Source organism: Cygnus atratus, chromosome 3 (genome assembly GCF_013377495.2).
Source record: "Cygnus atratus isolate AKBS03 ecotype Queensland, Australia chromosome 3, CAtr_DNAZoo_HiC_assembly, whole genome shotgun sequence".
Taxonomy (NCBI): domain Eukaryota; kingdom Metazoa; phylum Chordata; class Aves; order Anseriformes; family Anatidae; genus Cygnus; species Cygnus atratus.
This window is the reverse complement of record NC_066364.1, coordinates 20,025,042-20,042,771: the sequence shown is the minus strand read 5'-3', so window position 1 is coordinate 20,042,771 and position 17,730 is coordinate 20,025,042. Positions and strand designations below refer to the sequence as shown.

General features: G+C 40.8%; 1 long non-coding RNA gene across 1 annotated transcript; it reads right to left on the bottom strand.

Annotated features, from left to right (window-relative positions):
• Positions 1-2,681: 2,681 nt before the first annotated feature.
• On the bottom strand, positions 2,682-16,744 carry LOC118246196 (uncharacterized). Its single transcript, XR_004778108.1, has 3 exons — positions 16,621-16,744; positions 7,400-7,553; positions 2,682-2,838 (listed from the first exon to the last, which is right to left on the bottom strand). It is a non-coding gene; the product is annotated as an uncharacterized LOC118246196 (long non-coding RNA).
• Between the last annotated feature and the right edge of the window lie 986 nt (positions 16,745-17,730).

The following is a 17,730-nucleotide window of genomic DNA, read 5'->3' as shown; positions in this document are numbered from 1 at the left end:
TTTTTCTTTTTCTTTTTCTTTTTCTTTTTCTTTTTCTTTTTCTTTTTCTTTTTCTTTTTCTTTTTCTTTTTCTTTTTCTTTTCATTTTTCTCTTTTTTTTTCTTTTTTTTCCTTTTCTTTTCTTTTTCTTTTTATTTTTTTCTTTTCTTTTCCCAGAAGCAAGCCTGAGAAGACAAGGTAAGCAAGATTGGGCCTCCTTTCAAAAAACAAAAGTCTCAAAGGTGTCAAAGGTATACAAGAAAATTAGAGAAGGTCTCAGTGTGATAACTTCAGAAATCTTGCTACACTGGAGATACTTCCATTTGAAACTTAACATGAAATGAAAATCCAGGAAAGGTTTTGTGGTGTGGTTAAAAATCCACCATCTGTGCACTTGGTCTTGGTCAGATTAGCGAGCTCCTTGGTCCATGCACTCTGCAAATATCTTCTCAAGCACTTACCTTTCCTGAGAAACACAGGTCCTGAAAGTGGGGCTGCAGCCTTCATTTGGCAGAAGGGGACCCAAATCTTCAGTACGCAACAGAGAGCTGAAGCTGCTTTCTCTGTTATAAAACCAGTTTTCTTGTAGAAAAGAAAAGCCAGGTTTTTACACAGTGACATGGGAAAAGATGTCTGGATTCATACACATATAACTGGATGAAAAAATAACTTCCTGAATTTTTCTCAGTCCTGGTATTCCAGTGAAGTAAACACATTATTTTGCAGCAAAGGGGCATGCAACATTCACCTAAAACCCACATTCTCATCTGTGTGTTCTGATGCTAAACAAAATCCAGAATAACAATCAGAAGTTTATTCCATGTTAGGTGTTCTGATTTTGCTTCTGCAACATTGAGTAATATCACCTTCTTTTACCATGGCAAATGAATACATTTCCTTAGTTTTCATTGCTAACTTCACCCTACAATTATTGTGTTCGGTGGGCCTGAGCCGACTTTGTTGTATGCTGATGTAGCTCCGACAACTTTCAAGAAAAGATTTTTTTTGTGTGTGTCCATGAGATAAATGTTCCTGTAACAAGGCAAAAATGTGGGGATTACTTAGCACTCTCAGCAGAAATGCTAAGCAGTGAAACATCACAGAGACCTGCTCATTCTGCATTAGTGCGAGGCAATGCATTACCTTCAGGATCAGCAGCTTGCTGCCCACTGCAAGCACCTTTCCAGGCAGATCAGGGGTGACCCTGAGCAGCTGGACAACTGGCTCTGAGCTTTTTGCAAAGCCTGAGCTTGTGGATCAGGCTGCCTGCAGGAGTCAGCCAGACTGCTGTTACTGGCTGTGAGGAGAGCCTCCCTCACATTTTACGTCTAAATAGGGTGGCTTCTGCTACCATTAGGAGTCCATTTGAGTCACCACTGAGACAAAAGAGAGGATTTGTTTTTTTCCTGCAGTATATCAAAAGCATCAGCATAGGCCACTTGAAAGAGACAAGCAATGTGTTTTAACTCCAAAACAGGTAGCACAGACAATGTGCAATAAAACTGGAAAATTCCAAAACATAAATTCCCTAAGCTGCTGTGAGATTGGGGATAGGGCTGTAGGGGCATGGGCAGTAACAGAGCAATGCTCTGCCCTCCTCCACTCCCACCCTAATGCCGGAGCCACTCGTGTCACAAGGCCAGCTCCAGCTTGCAGTGTGCAGCTGTTTCAGCCACTCATTTCTGCTCTGCAAACACAGGTTACCTTTCAGTATGAAGCAAGGCATCATAACTTGATGTCCTTTGAGACTTCCCTGGAATAAGAATTGCTTGTGCCATATGCACTGAAGTTGATTTTTAGCAATAGTATTTTCCCTGAGCAGTGAAAATTAATTCACATTGATTCCCAATGAAGGAAGAAGTCCTTTGTGTTTGTCCATAAAACAATGACGGCTGGAATTTTCTCTCAGGAAAAATATAAGGATGAAATCTCCTCACCTTGTTACATCCAAGGCAGAGCAACCAAAAGAAAAAAGCAAGAGCTTTATCCTTCTCAGAAAGGATGTTCCAGAGGTCTTTCTAAACCTCAATAAATAGCATATGCTACAATACATACTAGTATTATGGGAAAGAATTCAACATATTTTTATTTCTTTTTCTTTTTAACTATCATATGTTCAAATATAAATTACACATAAATTGCAACATGTTTACATGGCTGTTCACAATGATTTGTGTGTTAATCCTGAATGCAGAATAACTTTATGTTAATCATAGCTAAATGGTTTTAAATTAGCATTCAGGGTGCAAGGCATATTTTATGCAACAGCACCATCTACAGTAAGGACTGAGATATCTGGTGGTAAAGTTTGACTGTGTTTTATCAGATGTCAAATCTCACCATAGGGTTGAATTTACATTTGTCTGTGGTCTTCTTATGGTTAATCCCAATAGCCTCCCTTTGCAATATCAAAACTGCTTATTTTCTGATTAATTGATGATAACCTTTGCTTTCTCATCGATTCTTATTCTAAGTTTGTTTCACTTGTTTATATTTTGTATACCAACTGTCCTACTTTTCAATTTGATAATACTGTGGTCTGTTGTAATTCTTCCTAATTCTATAAGACCTAGGAAGTATTTAGGTCACATCAGATGTTGTGAATGAAGCAGAGATCTGCAACTTAACTCCTCAGCTGTGTCACACGTTGTGTTCCCTGACCAGGTGTCTTCACTTACCTCTTTTTTATCACAACAGGTAGGTGCTTGCTGCCAGATGAATTAGCTGCCCCACTGTGCCCACATTCTGGTCCACTGGTCATCCACTAACATGTGTGTTAGATCATGCCCAACTGCTCTCAAAGGAACTGATTAGCTTCATATGAGTGCAGTTCCCAGGTGGTTTTGGTTGTTTCTTGTTCTGAAGCGAAGGAGAACAGATAAAATCATGATTTTCTTCCATACCACCTGAGTTTCTGTAAATGTTTTATCTCTAGAGGGCACTATCACACACAACATCTTTCATTCTGGTCTTCTGTTCTATCCCACCCTCCTCTAAAATCCTTGTAATTGTACAAGGTCACTGTATACCTCATCGTATGCATTTAAATTCAGTATTTCTGTTAAGTGTGTAACTTTTGCTGGAACTGTCTGTAGTTTAATACAGAATTTTTAATTGCCCATTGCTTATGATCTTTTCCTTTTCTTTAAATCCTACTTAAGGTGTAACAAATTTCCCTATACATATTTATTACTAATTTATACCAGTTTGCACTGTGAGATTCGGGGATATACACTACCCTCCCAAATGCTCCAAAGTTTAAAATTGTATTATTTGACCAAAAGGAACTTATTCTAAACCCACAATTCTGTGTTACTTACTGTCATGGTAGAAAAGAGTACATGAACAAATTGCACCAGAAACTGGTATGCATGAGTTACAGTGCCTATTTCTGTACTATTGGTAGCCCTTTAATCCTTTAATTCTACTCCTCAAAGAAAAAACTGTTGTAGGCAAAGAAAAAAGTAAGGCAGGGGGTGAGGGGTGGGGCAGAAGTATGAGAAGTCCCAGGGTAGGAACTTAAAAACATCTCTCCCATGTCCTACAGCAAATCTTCTTAACCAAATACTTCTGAACAGTTTCAGCAAATTATTTTCCTTCTGACAATATAGTGCAGTTTCAGATGATTCATTTCATACTTTCTCCTGTCACAGCTCATTAGTTTGACCTAAGAAATAGGTGGAATTAGAATTACAATCCTATTTAATTTAAGAGAGGAGTTCAATTTATGGAAAGACTCTGTTGTGAGTTGGAATAATGGCTCCTTGCAAGCAGCCTTCACAGTTAATAACTTTACCTCATGAGTGTCAGAAAAGTATTGGCAGAGCTAAGGAGGAGCTGTGGGAGCTGTACTGGTGGCCTAATGCTGACTCTTAAGTGGAATAATTCCTGAAGGTATGTGTAATGTAACATGCATCTGAAACGATAAAGCAGCTGCTGCACAGCTTGCTCCATTTTTTCAATAATACTAGCAGAAGGTACATGAATTGAAAAGTCAGCTAACACTTCCTGTAAATTGGGCAGGGCAACAGAGATGTCTGAAAATTTCCAAACTGTCTGTAATTTATAACTTCAGGTAACTGGATGTGGCATTTACTTCATTTCGGCGGGGTGGTGGTGGTGTGTGTGCTTTGTTTTTAAATGCTGAGTCAGTTTCAATAGTCTTCTCAATCACAAAGTCCTCCCAAGAGTGTTCATTTGTCTTTATATATCTTCCAGTTAGAAAGAAATGATGGCCTTTTGTACACTAAGAGGGAGAGAAATTTATTATGTGCAGCCTGTTCACTTAATGACACATAAGGTTTGAGGCAATCAAAAAAACATTAGACTGCCTGGTCTGATATGTCATGTCTGACACACCATTCTTTTTTGCATGGTTACTCCTGCCTTAGATCCTATGATTTATGATAAACCCCATAATTTATGTTTGATCAAAATTTCAGCAAGGTTTTCTGATCTTTTCGTAGATGAAAACAAATAAGAAAACAGTGAGAACTCTGCATGACTGGATTAAGCCACTTGTTCATCCTAATCTCATGGTGGTGCTGCCTTTCCATTTCCTACACTCTAGCGTTGCTGTCATATTCTCCTACCTGCTGCCTCCAGTTCTTCCCCTGTTTCTAAATGGGCATGAGATGTCATTTTAGCTTTAATTACATTTGATACCTCATTTGTAGCATGATTGTGCCTCCCTGGCTGAGAATTAGTCATAATTTGGAGAGTGGGAGAGAAGATATCCCTCATTTCATGGGTAGTCCTCTCCAGCTGTTAATGATTTTGTGCCTTGTTTTGAATGTAGTTCTCTTGGTTCAGGATTCAGTTGCATTTTGTAGCCTTTTCTGCTGCATGATTTCTACTCATGGCGATATTAAGATTTTGTAAAAAAGTCACAGATTTATTTTTTGTTATTATTATTATTAAAGAAGCTGGAGTTTTTAATACAAAGTATTTTCTGTAGTCCTCAATTGATTTTTGAAACTCTCTTTGCACCTCTTCAACTTTTTCAACATTTTTAAATACTAGCAGTGCTGAGTATAAATAGAATGTAATATGACATCCACTACTCACTTCTCTCTTGTATTAAATTTTAACCTAGCATCACATCAGCTTTTTTTGAAACAGTAGTATCTTGAAAGTTTCTGTTGTATTACTCAAGACCTTTCTGAGATGCCTATTTCTAGAAGAGAATCCCCTTCTTCATTAGGAACAGACTGCGTATTGGTTTTGTATATCTTAGCTAATACTTCACACCATTTTGTGAAGCAGTACCAATGCTAAAGCTGTATCATCCTCATTAGGTTAGGAGCTGAAGTTACCAACAGCTTAGACCATGACTGACCCAAACTATCCATCAAACTAAAAAGTACCAGGAACACTGTTCACCATTTTGATGCAGAGGCAAGCAGAAATGCAAAGACAGCAGGACAAGACAGAAAACCTGTCTTTGGCCTAGTGGACAAGACATTTACTTGGGAAGAAGCAGAATATCTTTTCAGCTGAAATGAGTGTGTGTTTTCAAACACTTTCACTGGATATGAGAAGGTCCTGGAAGCAGTACAAGTACCTGAGGTTTTCTTCCTTTCCACAGTCCCACACTAAAATTTAGATGATTGTACATTCTCCTGGAAATATTTCAGTTTCCCACAAAATCAATAGAGACTGAAGGAAGCACACGGAAAAGTCATGTTAGAAGTTATAAAATAAAAATTGTTTCAGAAGTTGTCTCACTGAAGAGAAAATGGGTATAGTCTTAGTGGTTTAACTAACAAGAGATCGTGAAGATAATACCACACTCGGTAACTTGAAGTAAAATCATGACAATTTTTAATAAAAACATGTTCACACACAGTTTAGTCATAATAAACCTTACTCTCAGCTCCACCAGCTGTAAGAAGTCTGGCTTATAGTACTTCCAGAGAGGTGTGAGGCTTCTGGCTCTTACTGAATGTGGAGCTTGGAGGAGCTCAGTTACTGAAAGTCATAGATACAGGCTCCCTCTTAGTACCCTCTCAATCCTGGTCCTGGCCCAGCTGATTTCATGCCACTGAAAATCTACCTGTGTCGCAGTTTTCATATCAGCTTTATTGGCTTGTGATCCCCATGCTAAATATTCTACATACTCATACTATACAACCAATCCAGTCCTTTTTGATGACTTTTGAGTCTAAGTCAGTGAGCTGACTTCCTAGGGTTTTGAATCATGTCTTGTGATTTGCAGCAAAGTAAGTTGAATTTCCCAGATCATGCAAGTGCTTGAAACTGTTTTTCATCACTATTCATTGCTGGTATGGCTTGAACATTACCAACCACAAATGTCAGCAGTCCTTTAACATCTTCCTGTAATTCCAAAGGGAATTGTTTCCAGACCTGGAACACAACCTCCAAAACCGTGACCAAGCTGTATTCTTGTTTTGGTTTGGTACATGCACAGGGTACATGCACACATTTAGACATTTCAAAATCCTTCTGCCTTTATCTGTTATAGCTTCCTCCACAAGGCTTCTCAAAGCTGTGAAGTATTATTTAGGTGAGGGATTTACTGATTTCCTGCTTTTCCCAGCAGAATGCATTCACTACCATTGATATATTGATTAGACCAGCAGGACAGTTCTGGACACAGACAGCCAAGTCATGGTTCAGCAGGCCTTTGGAAATTACATAAACATTAACATATACACAAAAATAAAATTCCCTAAAAAAAATAAATCGAAATTGTCAACAAGAAAAACAAAAACCAGCCTTTTCTGAGGAGAGTATCAGCTTCTCTGAATGCTGCCAGTGCCCTCAGTGAAGAAAAATACAGGGGTAGCATAGTAAGTTAAGTTCACACCTCAGCACAAGAAGATGATTTGAGGCTAGAAACCCTGGAAATACCCAGCCAGATTCTCTTTTGCCTTAGTTTTTCTCCTAATTGTTTAATACTTCAGTTCAAATATGCATTTTTTACAGATGAATTATTATTTTTATCATCAGAACTTCATTTAAGTGACCAGCATGCCAAAATAAATATGTGCAAATATTTTTGCATGTCAAATTTCAATCTACCATAAGCCAAATGTTTTGGGGTTTGGTCAGGTTGTTGTATTTATATGTGTGTCTTCAGGGGTTATACAAAGGCATTGCTAAAGTTATAGTCACAGCCATGCACTTAGAGACCTAAACAGTACAAAACACTCCTTTCAAGTTTTTCAACATTCTTATGTCAGATGTTAAATAATCATTTGTGGGAACTTGAAACCAGAGTTGAATAAAACTATCAATTTTTATTTCAGGGCAGAAAGACATATTAGCTTTGTTTCCTCTCAATGTATATATTTATGTGTTCATGTTGATACTCTATGAATCGACCTCTCCTGAAGCTTTCCTGTTCCTCAGCTGCTTTCCTGCTACTGGCAAATTGCAGGGGAAATGTGGCACTCACCCCAGCTGGTTCAATGATGGGCTCTGGCCAACAGCTCATCTCCAACACATCAGTCCACTTCTGGTCCTCTGCTTTCACAACACATTCAAAAATCACGACAATGGCTCCGTCAACCTCTGTTCCTTGGGGGATCATAGCCAGATGGTGGCACAAGCTGTAAATAAGATAGGTCCTGTGGTGATATTAAAGTATGCCTTGCCAGTCATTTCAGGTATATCTATACGTACCTATGTAATTGGATTGAATGAAGAGTAAATCATCACTATCTTTCAAAATAGCTTTGATTAATAATTGTCTCATAACAACTCATCTTTATAATGGAGGATCACTTTGGTATATTTGAAGGTATATCTGCAATAATATTTTCTCGTTTAGTCTGCATTTTTGCAAAAACACCTCAGTATGCATGGATCACAACTTTTGCTGAGCAACAGCATTGGAAAGACTGCTGAGCTTGGGGTGACTTCCAAACTTGAGGTCAGATAGAGGAGGGCTCACTTCTCAAGATGTGTAAATAGAATGCTTTCCTAGTAAGGTGTTTATACCTTGTTTTATTTTGAACTTGTTTAGCTTTAGCTGACAGTTGCTGGACAATTTTATGACTCAGTTTGCAAGATTAATGACCCATATACTCTCAGAAATCTTTTCGCATGTAGGTACTTAAAGACTTTGATTCAGCTTCTTGCTAGAGTCAGATTAGAGATTGATATCAGCTGTTTTAGCATTGCAGTACCTTATAAGTTCCTGTCCAGTTTGTTATCCACCATGATAAGGTTAATTCCCTTTCTGAGTCTGTGCTGTCCTAACTTGTAAGTAACATTCTCTTTCTCTAGAATATAGCCTCACATTAGCTGCATTAAAATATGTATTGTTCAAATGAGTTCAGCTAGCTGCACAAATAAGTTTGTTCTGGAAAACAGCTGTCCCAGCAAGGCTTTGTATCACTAACAGTTTTCTTCAGGGTAGTAGGAAGCTAAGAATATTTGCTTGAAGAATCTCAATTGAAATGTACCTACTGAATAATTACTAACCATTTACATTCATCTTTTAAGGATAAGATAATTATTTTAGCGTAGACTTGAAATTATAATGTTATACAATTATTATTTTTTTAGTAGAATGACCTAATAGCTATAGAAAAATAGTGATATTAATTAGGTTAAAATCCTTTAATTCCTTTGTGAGAGCATCATGCATCAAATTCTTTCATGAAAAATGTAAAAATAAAATACAGTAAGTGAAGGTCATGCCTAACTTCATTAAAAGGCAATATAAACAGGAAGGTATGATTTGGAGGAATATGATTTAGAGGAATTGCAGATGAATGGAAGTGTAGAATGGGATAATTCATCCAGTCTGATCAAGGGATAAGTTAATATGAATTGGAGTTTTGCAAGGACAGTCTTTTTTCATTCCTGGAAATCTTCTCAGGGCAAAATATTTTCTCAGTATTTTCCCAGAATTTCCAGACATCCTTCAGCATAGCAGGAGCTCTAGTCATAATGTCTGTAGCTGACATTTGCCCACTATGAAACCTCAGACCATCATCGCAGCATCAAAATGTCCAGTGTTACAGCTCTGATCCTGTTCTACTGAACATGTCGTCATCATGTCTGGACATGTTGGGGTTACTGCAGATAGAAAAAAAAAAAAAAAAAAAAAAAGGTATAGGACATGTAAAGTATGCCTGATGCTTTTTGGACATGTTGGGCTCTCTGAAGTGCTATACATAGCATGCTCACACATAATACTCAGCAGGAAATTTAAGCAGAACTTTGGACTTGTTGCTGTCAGCCATGTGGTCTCAATATTCTTTTGTGGGCAGTAGTTGTTTGAAAACATTACCAGAAGATTTTGCTTGCAAATTCCCAGGAGGACAGTTGCAACACGATACAATCCAATGATCCTGGACAAAAGAACAGATCTTGGAAGCTGTGACCTGTCAATTCAAGAGAGCAACCCTGAAGCCCTAATTTGCATCAGCAAATTACCAGACTCCCCATGCTCTGTGGCCAGAAAGGTCACATTTTCATTTTCACATAGGAGAGATGGTAATGAAACATAGTCACAATAAGAAAGTAGAAATCATACCACAGAGTGACTAACTGAGGTACATAATTTAGGTGCAAAGGGATCTGAATATTGGGCAAACAGCACCAGTGGGGAAAACACAATCTACTCTACTTGCTTAAATTCTTTCTGCAGTCAGCAGAAAAAAACCTATAGCTTTTAAGGCCTCTGGAGAGCTATAAAGTTAAAATACACTAAGGTATTTACCTCTCTTGTTGACTTAATTGAAAATGCCTACATCCCCTGGCAACCCAAAAAGCTGGCTTCCTTTAAAGACTATAGCAAAGTGGTCAGAACAGGACAGCTGTGTACGAAACTCTTTTTCCCCTCTCTTCCAGGGAAATGCCCTAACTGCTAGCTTTTGGGGTTGTCTCCACTCCTTTTATAGTTGTGGAGCCAAAAGTGCAGAAGTGGAAAGTCATGAAAGAAGGAGGGCAGGAAAGAGGGAGCCCAGATCTGACTGCAGGGGAAAGGCTTGGACTTTCATCCCCTGGTCTGTCATGCCAGGAAGGAGAAAATTGTGTTTGTGGGTAAAAAAAAATAAAAAGATTTTAAGTTTTTGATCTTGAATAAGAAACAGACAACTGTCGTCATTGCCCCAGCCTTTATAAGACATTCATCTCCTCAGAAGATAAAATCATTAAAGTCCATATATCAGAGCAAGGCAGTGCTGCAGTGGTTGAAAGCCATCTGTCAGACAGGTTGTCAAAGTTATTCCATCAATTTTATTTAATGTCTATTAGAAAACTGGATCACTTTATTGAGAAAATGAGATATCTTTCAATTAATTTATACTGTTGTTAGCAAAATCCTCCAGGGATTAGCCCTGAAATTGATTTATATGAAGGAATTCTGTATAAGAATGTATATCAAAACTCAAGCCAAGTTTCGCACTTAATTACCACTCGTAACACAACGTTTCAAAGATATGATGTTTTACTGCTTGCTGTCAGTGCTTGCTCTCTACACAGGTGTAAATTCACCCTAATTCTTGATAAGTACAAAGAGCTGATAAAAAACTCAGGTGACGGCCATTCTTTGCTGCTCTATAGCTGTCAAATCATCTGATACGCTCATTTTGCACTTGTGATTCCATTTCTGTAACAGATAGGGGAAAACGAGCTTGTGACATAAACATGAGGTCTGCAGTGAGAACAAAACTCTACGGAGACTTCAGTGATGCCACACAGTAAAAACATAGTTTTAAATAGATACTTCAACACAACCAGATGCTATGTAGATCTAAGTTATTGCCTGGTTTATTGCATTTATATACAAAAGACTTACAGCATAAAATATTTCATTTACTTTTTAAAAACAACAAAATTAAAGTTGATGTCTCAACTAAACAAAAAATCAAGTGGATTATGAATCCTTTGACTCAATATTTTCGTGGTGATTCACCCAAACTAAAACTCTGTGCAGGAGTGTCCAGTTCTAGTGAGATGTTTGCCTGCTGGGGGAATCTGACACCCAGAGCAGCACCTCTGTGCAAGCAAGCCTGATCCCAAAATAGCAGCTGGGACACTTGCTGGGTCTCTGGCCACAGGGTGTGGGAGACATGCATTAATAGAGTCATGCATGGAGAACCACTCAATTCATGTTGTTTGAATCAAATCAGGATCAAAGCAGTTTATTGATTTTTAAATGATGAAAAATTATAGGTAATCAGTGAACAATACATTCACAATCAATATCAGTAATATGACAAAACCACAACACTAGATACATACAAAATGTCAACAAACACCTACAAATTTCTGGATGCCCTTTTATAATGAGTTCCAAAAAGCTGTAATCCTATGCCAACACATGCACACAGATGTGCACGCGCGTGCCCTCTCCATGGCCCTGTGGGTTACACATGCACCCCCTCTCCTGGGGCTGGTGGCTGCCCATTTACAAACTTACACTTCTACTTCCCCCTGGAATGTGAGTGCTCCAGCTCTGTGTGTGCCCCTGCAGCTCTCCACAGCCTGATGGGGCTCATGCTTGTGTGAAATCCCCTACAAGGTCCTGCAGGCACATCAAGGTGTGGGTCCCCACATGTGGCCCCCAGCCAGAAGCAGGCTGCTTGTGATGGTCATCAGAAAGTCTGTGATGCCACAGAGCAACTCCTGGCAGTGCCAAACTAGCCTCATGTGCTTTTCTCACACCTTCATCCCCAAGGTAAAAAAAAAAAAAAAAAAGAAATATTTTATGCATCCTTTCAAGCTGAGCCATTTCATGAACCAAAAGTCCCCTGGCAAATGCCTGGTTACTGTTTAACCTGGCTGGTAGTCATCCTCCTCTGCAGCAGCACCAGTCTGGGGGCAAACACCCTTGCAGGAAGTTTAGGGTAGTACATTCACACATACAGCTTTCAAGCACTTGGGCTTGTTACCTTTTGTGTGTGATTTTTGTCTGGTTGATTGGTTGGTTTTTATTTCCCAGATACAATTAATGATTTCATCTGCTACGGTCATTTAAGAAATGTAATGGATTGGTTGTAAGTTGTAGTCAGAAGTTTGAAAAGGACTTTGAAACCAGGTACTTAATTTTTATCTTCTTGGAATGAGGTACTTTAACAAAACCTGTTTTCAAAGATGTCTTAGTGTGGAAGAGAGATAAAGGTTTATCTGATTGCTGCCTAATGCAAGGACTATAGACAAGACAGAGCTAGAACTTTCTTACCAGTCATCAACAAAGGGACAAGAAGTACCAGTTACAATTTGCAGCAAAGACAACTTCAAGTTTTTATTGACATGTAGAAAGTCCCTATGAAAAAGGTTAAGAACAGGTTGCCAGGGGTCTTGTGGTATCTCCATCACTGGAGATATTCAAAAATTGTCTGGGCAAGCCCATGAGCAACCTGAATGGACTTGGAAAGCAGTGCTGCTTGGAGAAGGAGGTTGGGTTGGATGGCCTTGGACCACCAGCCTAATTCTGTGATACAGTGACAGCAAGCACTCTGTTGCAGCAGGTGTTTGCAAAGGTGAGTGAAGCAGAGGCCCCAGAGCTGGCCAGCACAGAGCATCAGGATAGAAATATTCCTGTTCTGGGCTTCAGAGCTTTGAGATTTCAAGTCCTTCTACCATAGTAAGGACAAACACATGATTAGTGTGAGTTCATCTGCAGTCTAGCCTGGCAATTAAAGCACTCATCAGCAACACCACAACTACAGTAGCAGTAGTAGTGCATGAGCACAAAATTGGCAGAATCTGGACAACACTGTTTACTAAATTCTCTTAAACACCAAAGCAGATTGGTATCATTGCCAGAACCATGAGAAATACAGAAAGATGAGCTTGGTGCAAGAAAATGTTAGATACTTGAGGAATTATATAAATCTGTGCTAACTGTACCACTATTAGGAAAAAGTTGTAATAGCTAGGTAGACAGAATTAAATGTAAATATAATTGTAACTGGCCTAGTAATAATTTTGCCTACTTTAGACTAAAATGAAAAAAGTACTGGCTCCTCATAGAAGATGTGTTTCTTTCGCCCACTTTACTCACATAGGGTGCATCCTGGTACCCTAACCTTGAGAACTTGCTGCTGAAATTTGGGTATAACAATTGATGGAAAACATGAGCAACAAATATAGCTGGGGATGCATCAACTGATCAGGACAACCAGGGCTGATTTGAAACCAGGATTGTTTGGAAAATTTCAAGACAGCCTGTGCTGTAGGCATACCTAGGGAAAATTTAACCATACAAACAGGTTCCAGTGTCCTTGCTAACTAGCAAAAACATATCCTAAAAGAAAGACCAACCTTTAAACTAGAGTCGAAGGGGGAAGGGGATAGAACCAGGCACGCCGGTGATGAGCTAAGGGATGGTGTGCTAGAATCAGAGGGACTGTGTGCTAGTGAGGTCCTTCGGTCAGCTCCACAAGGTGCTGCTTGTAGGGAGGCGCATTTGAAGTGTTTCTACACAAATGCACACAGTATGAGGAATAAAATGGATGAGCTAGAAGTCTTGTCCCAGTCCCACAGCTACGACATCATCGGCATAAGCGAAACCTGGTGGGATGAGTCCCGTGGCTGGTATGTTGCAATAGATGGTTACAGGCTCTTTAGGAGGGACAGGCAGGGTAGGCGGGGTGCGGGGTGGCGATGTATGTGAAGCATGGGCTGGACTGTGTGGAACTTCAAGTTGGTGACAGCAAAGTTGAGAGCCTCTGGGTAAGGATTAAGGGACGAACAAATAAAGGGGATGTTGTTGTGGGAGTCTATTACCGACCACCTGGCCAGGACGACAACGCTGATGAATTATTCTTTGCAGAACTAAGAGATTCCTTGAGATCAACTCCCCTTGTCTTTATGGGGGATTTCAACTTGACAGATGTCAACTGGGATCACCACACGGCTGACACAAGCAAATCCAGGAGGTTCATAAAGCACCTAAATGATAACTTCTTGGAGCAGGTGCTAAGTGAGCCAACTAGGAAAGGTGCCCTCCTAGATCTGTTGCTGGAAAACAGAGAGGGTCTTGTGGGAGACGTGGCAATTGGCAGCCATCTCGGTCATAGTGACCATGAAGTGGTTGAGTTTAGAATTTATGGTGACAGAAGGAAAACTGCCACCAAAACTTCAGCCCCGGATGTGGGGAAAGCAGACTTCAGGCTGCTCAGGGAATTAGTCAGCAAGGTCCCCTGGGAAACTGCTTTTGAAGGCATTGGTGTCCGTCAGTGCTGGTCCATCTTTAAGCACTGCCTCCTAAAAGCACAAGATCAGGCTATTCCAAAATATCGGAAGTCAGGCAAGCGGGGCAGAAGGCCGGCCTGGCTGACCAGGGATCTTCTACTGGAGCTTAGGCAAAAAAAGAAAGTGTACGGCTGCTGGAAGGAGGGTCAGGCGACGAGGAAGGAATACAGGGATGCTGTTCGTGTTTGTAGGGAGAAAATTTGTGGGGCCAAAGCCCAACTAGAGTTGAAGCTGGCCATGTCTGTGGGATACAACAAAAAAGGTTTTTTTAGATATGTGAACAGAAAAAGGAGAACCAAAGAAAACATAGGTCTGCCACTTGATGGGGAAGGTCTCCTCACAGACAATGACATAGGCAAAGCAGAGACGTTTAATGCCTTCTTTGCCTCTGTCTTCAACGCTAATGATGGGCTTCGGGACCCAGGGTGCCCTGAGCTGGAGGACCATGATGGTGGGAATGACAAACTCCCAACTGACCTGAACGTGTGCGGGATTTGCTGCTCCACCTGGATCCATACAAGTCCATGGGTCCGGATGGGATTCATCCCAGGGTGCTTAAAGAGCTGACTGACGTCATCGCAGGACCTCTCTCAATTATTTTTCAATGATCTTGGGAATCTGGAGAGGTCCCAGTAGACTGGAAGCTGGCAAATGTTCCAATTTTCAAGAAGGGTAAGAAAGAAGACCCTAGCAATTACAGGCCTGTCAGTCTCACGTCAGTACCTGGTAAAATTATGGAGAAGATGATCCTTGAAGTTATTGAAGCATGCCTGGGGGACAATGCAGTCATTGGTTCCAGCCAACATGGGTTCATGAGGGGTAGGTCCTGCCTAACAAATTTGATTTCCTTTTATGATAAGATCACCCATCTAGTCGATCAAGGGAAACCAGCTGATGTGATCTTTCTGGACTTCAGCAAAGCTTTTGACACAGTTTCCCATAGGATCCTACTGGACAAAATGTCCAGCATACAACTTAACAAAAACATCATACGATGGGTGAGCAATTGGCTGACGGGCAGGGCTCAAAGGATTGTGGTAAATGGGGCCACATCTGGCTGGCAGATGGTCACTAGTGGGGTCCCTTAAGGCTCCATTTTAGGGCCAGTCCTCTTCAATGTTTTTATAAATGATTTGGATGTAGGACTAGAAGGTGTTTTGAGCAAATTTGCCGATGACACCAAACCTGGAGGAGTTGTGGACTCGGATGAGGGTGGAAAGGCCTTGCAGAGAGATCTGGACAGATTGGAGAGCTGGGCGATCACCAACCACATGAAGTTTAACAAAAGCAAGTGCCGGGTCCTGCATCTGGGATGGGGCAACCCTGGCTATACGTACAGACTGGGCGATGAGACGCTGGGGAGCAGCCCCGCAGAGAGGGATCTGGGGGTTGTGGTTGACAGCAAGTTGAATATGAGCCAGCAGTGTGCCCTGGCAGCCAGGAGGGCCAACCGTGTCCTGGGATGCATCAAGCACGGCATTGCTAGTCGGTCGAGGGAAATGATTGTCCCGCTCTACTCTGCGCTGGTGCGGCCTCACCTCGAGTACTGCGTGCAGTTCTGGGCACCACGGTACAAAAAGGACATTAAACTGTTGGAGAGTGTCCAGAGGAGGGCGACGAAGATGGTGAAGGGCCTAGAGGGGAAGACGTATGAGGAGCGGCTGAGGTCACTGGGCCCTGTTCAGCCTGGAGAAGAGGAGGCTGAGTGGGGACCTCATCGCGGTCTACAACTTCCTCGCGAGGGGGAGTGGAGAGGCAGGTGACCTATTCTCCGTTATCACCAGTGATAGGACCCACGGGAACAGTGTTAAGCTGAGGCAGGGGAAGTTTAGGCTAGACATCAGGAAGAGGTTCTTCACTGAGAGGGTGGTCGCACACTGGAACAGGCTCCCCAGTGAAGTAGTCACTGCACCAAGCCTGTCTGAATTTAAGAAGCGATTGGACTGCGTACTTAGTCACATGGTCTAAACTTTTGGGTAGACCTGTGTGGTGCCAGGAGTTGGACTTGATGATCCTTATGGGTCCCTTCCAACTCGGGATATTCTATGATTCTATGATTCTATGAACCTTTATCCTCCGTGGACATTAAAAACTATTTTCTCCACCATGTTTGTGAATGCCTTATACAGTGGTTGATAGAATAAGTACATCATCAACTCTATTTGAAAACAGGCTGAGAACAAACACAAAGTGTAGCACTGTCACGTAGTGATGCGGACACAGCTTGATGACTAAGAACAGACCTATGCCTGCTCTTCCCAGATCAATTATGCATCTTCATTGCATTCCCTTTGAGGCTAATAAGAAAAACAGAAATACTCTTGAGAATAAACACCCGACATGAGAACCTCCCCTCTCCTCTCCCAAGGGAGTTCCCTAGCTGTTGGTCTGTTTTGCAAAAGTGGTGCACAACTCCCGTTTCTCAGGTGATACCATCTGTGGTTGCTTTTCAGTACTTACTGTGAGGCAAGTGGTGCACAAAGATGATATCCGGTAGATACTGCTTTCTCCAGGGTTTTAGTAATCTCTTTGTCTCAGTTCTGAATCATGACAAAGGTGAGACACAGAAGACTAAAAAATCTTCTTTGTGTTTGTATATCTGGGGGAATTCACAAATGCAAAATGTAGACAGCTGTCACAAGTATGGTCTGGATGTGAGGTTTTCCAAATTCCTCTTCTTGGCTGTGGATCTGGTGGAGCTGTGAAGCTGGTAGGATTTTTGAAAGAACACTATGTCTGAAAGTTAGATAAAAAGAATGACAAAAGATGACAAAAATAACTAACAATGAATGCATTTGGGCTCTCAGAAAGTCTACATAATGAGGGGAAAAAAAAGAAAAGGGACCTGGAAACTGTCTTGAAATTATGTATATATGTGTATATATATGTGTATATACATAGAACTCAGAAACTTGTGTATTTAAGAGTCATTGTGAACAACCAACACCAGGAGGAGGAAAACTAGAAACTTCTCTCAGTAGAATCCCCTTCGCCCAGGAGTTAGGCTTTCTTTAGCTTACTTGCTTTTTCTTTTTTTTACAGTTTGTGCTGTAAAAATTGCAGGTTAAATAGAGAAAGCTCTAAAGAGAATCAACTCTGAGTTTTCTGCCATTTGGGGGGCTACAATGCAGTAGAAATTGTAATGCAAACATCCTCAGGCTAGTACAAACCTGGAGACTTTTCCTGATTTCTTGGCAACTGCTGTATCACAATTTGAAATAAGCCATCCTGCTTGTAAGTGCCTTCTCCCAAAAGAGTAACCAGTGTCTGGATATTAAGCTGTCAGAAGTACCTGCTATGAATCCTAAGCTGGTCACCTTACCATTCACCCATCTGGGACTTCCCAGGTAACAGAGTGGTGCACTCCTAACCAAGGCTCTCTGAAATCACTGTCTGGAGACCCCCATGTCTGGGTAGGAAGCCTAGGAGCAGCCTAGGTTTCCTGAATCATTTCATGAAAGCCTGGAATCTGATTTTAAGTACTGAAGGATCTGAATTAAATACATCAGGTGGGCAGTCTGAGTGACAAATTTCTGTTATCTTTGAGTAGTGTAGGTTTTCTGCAATGAT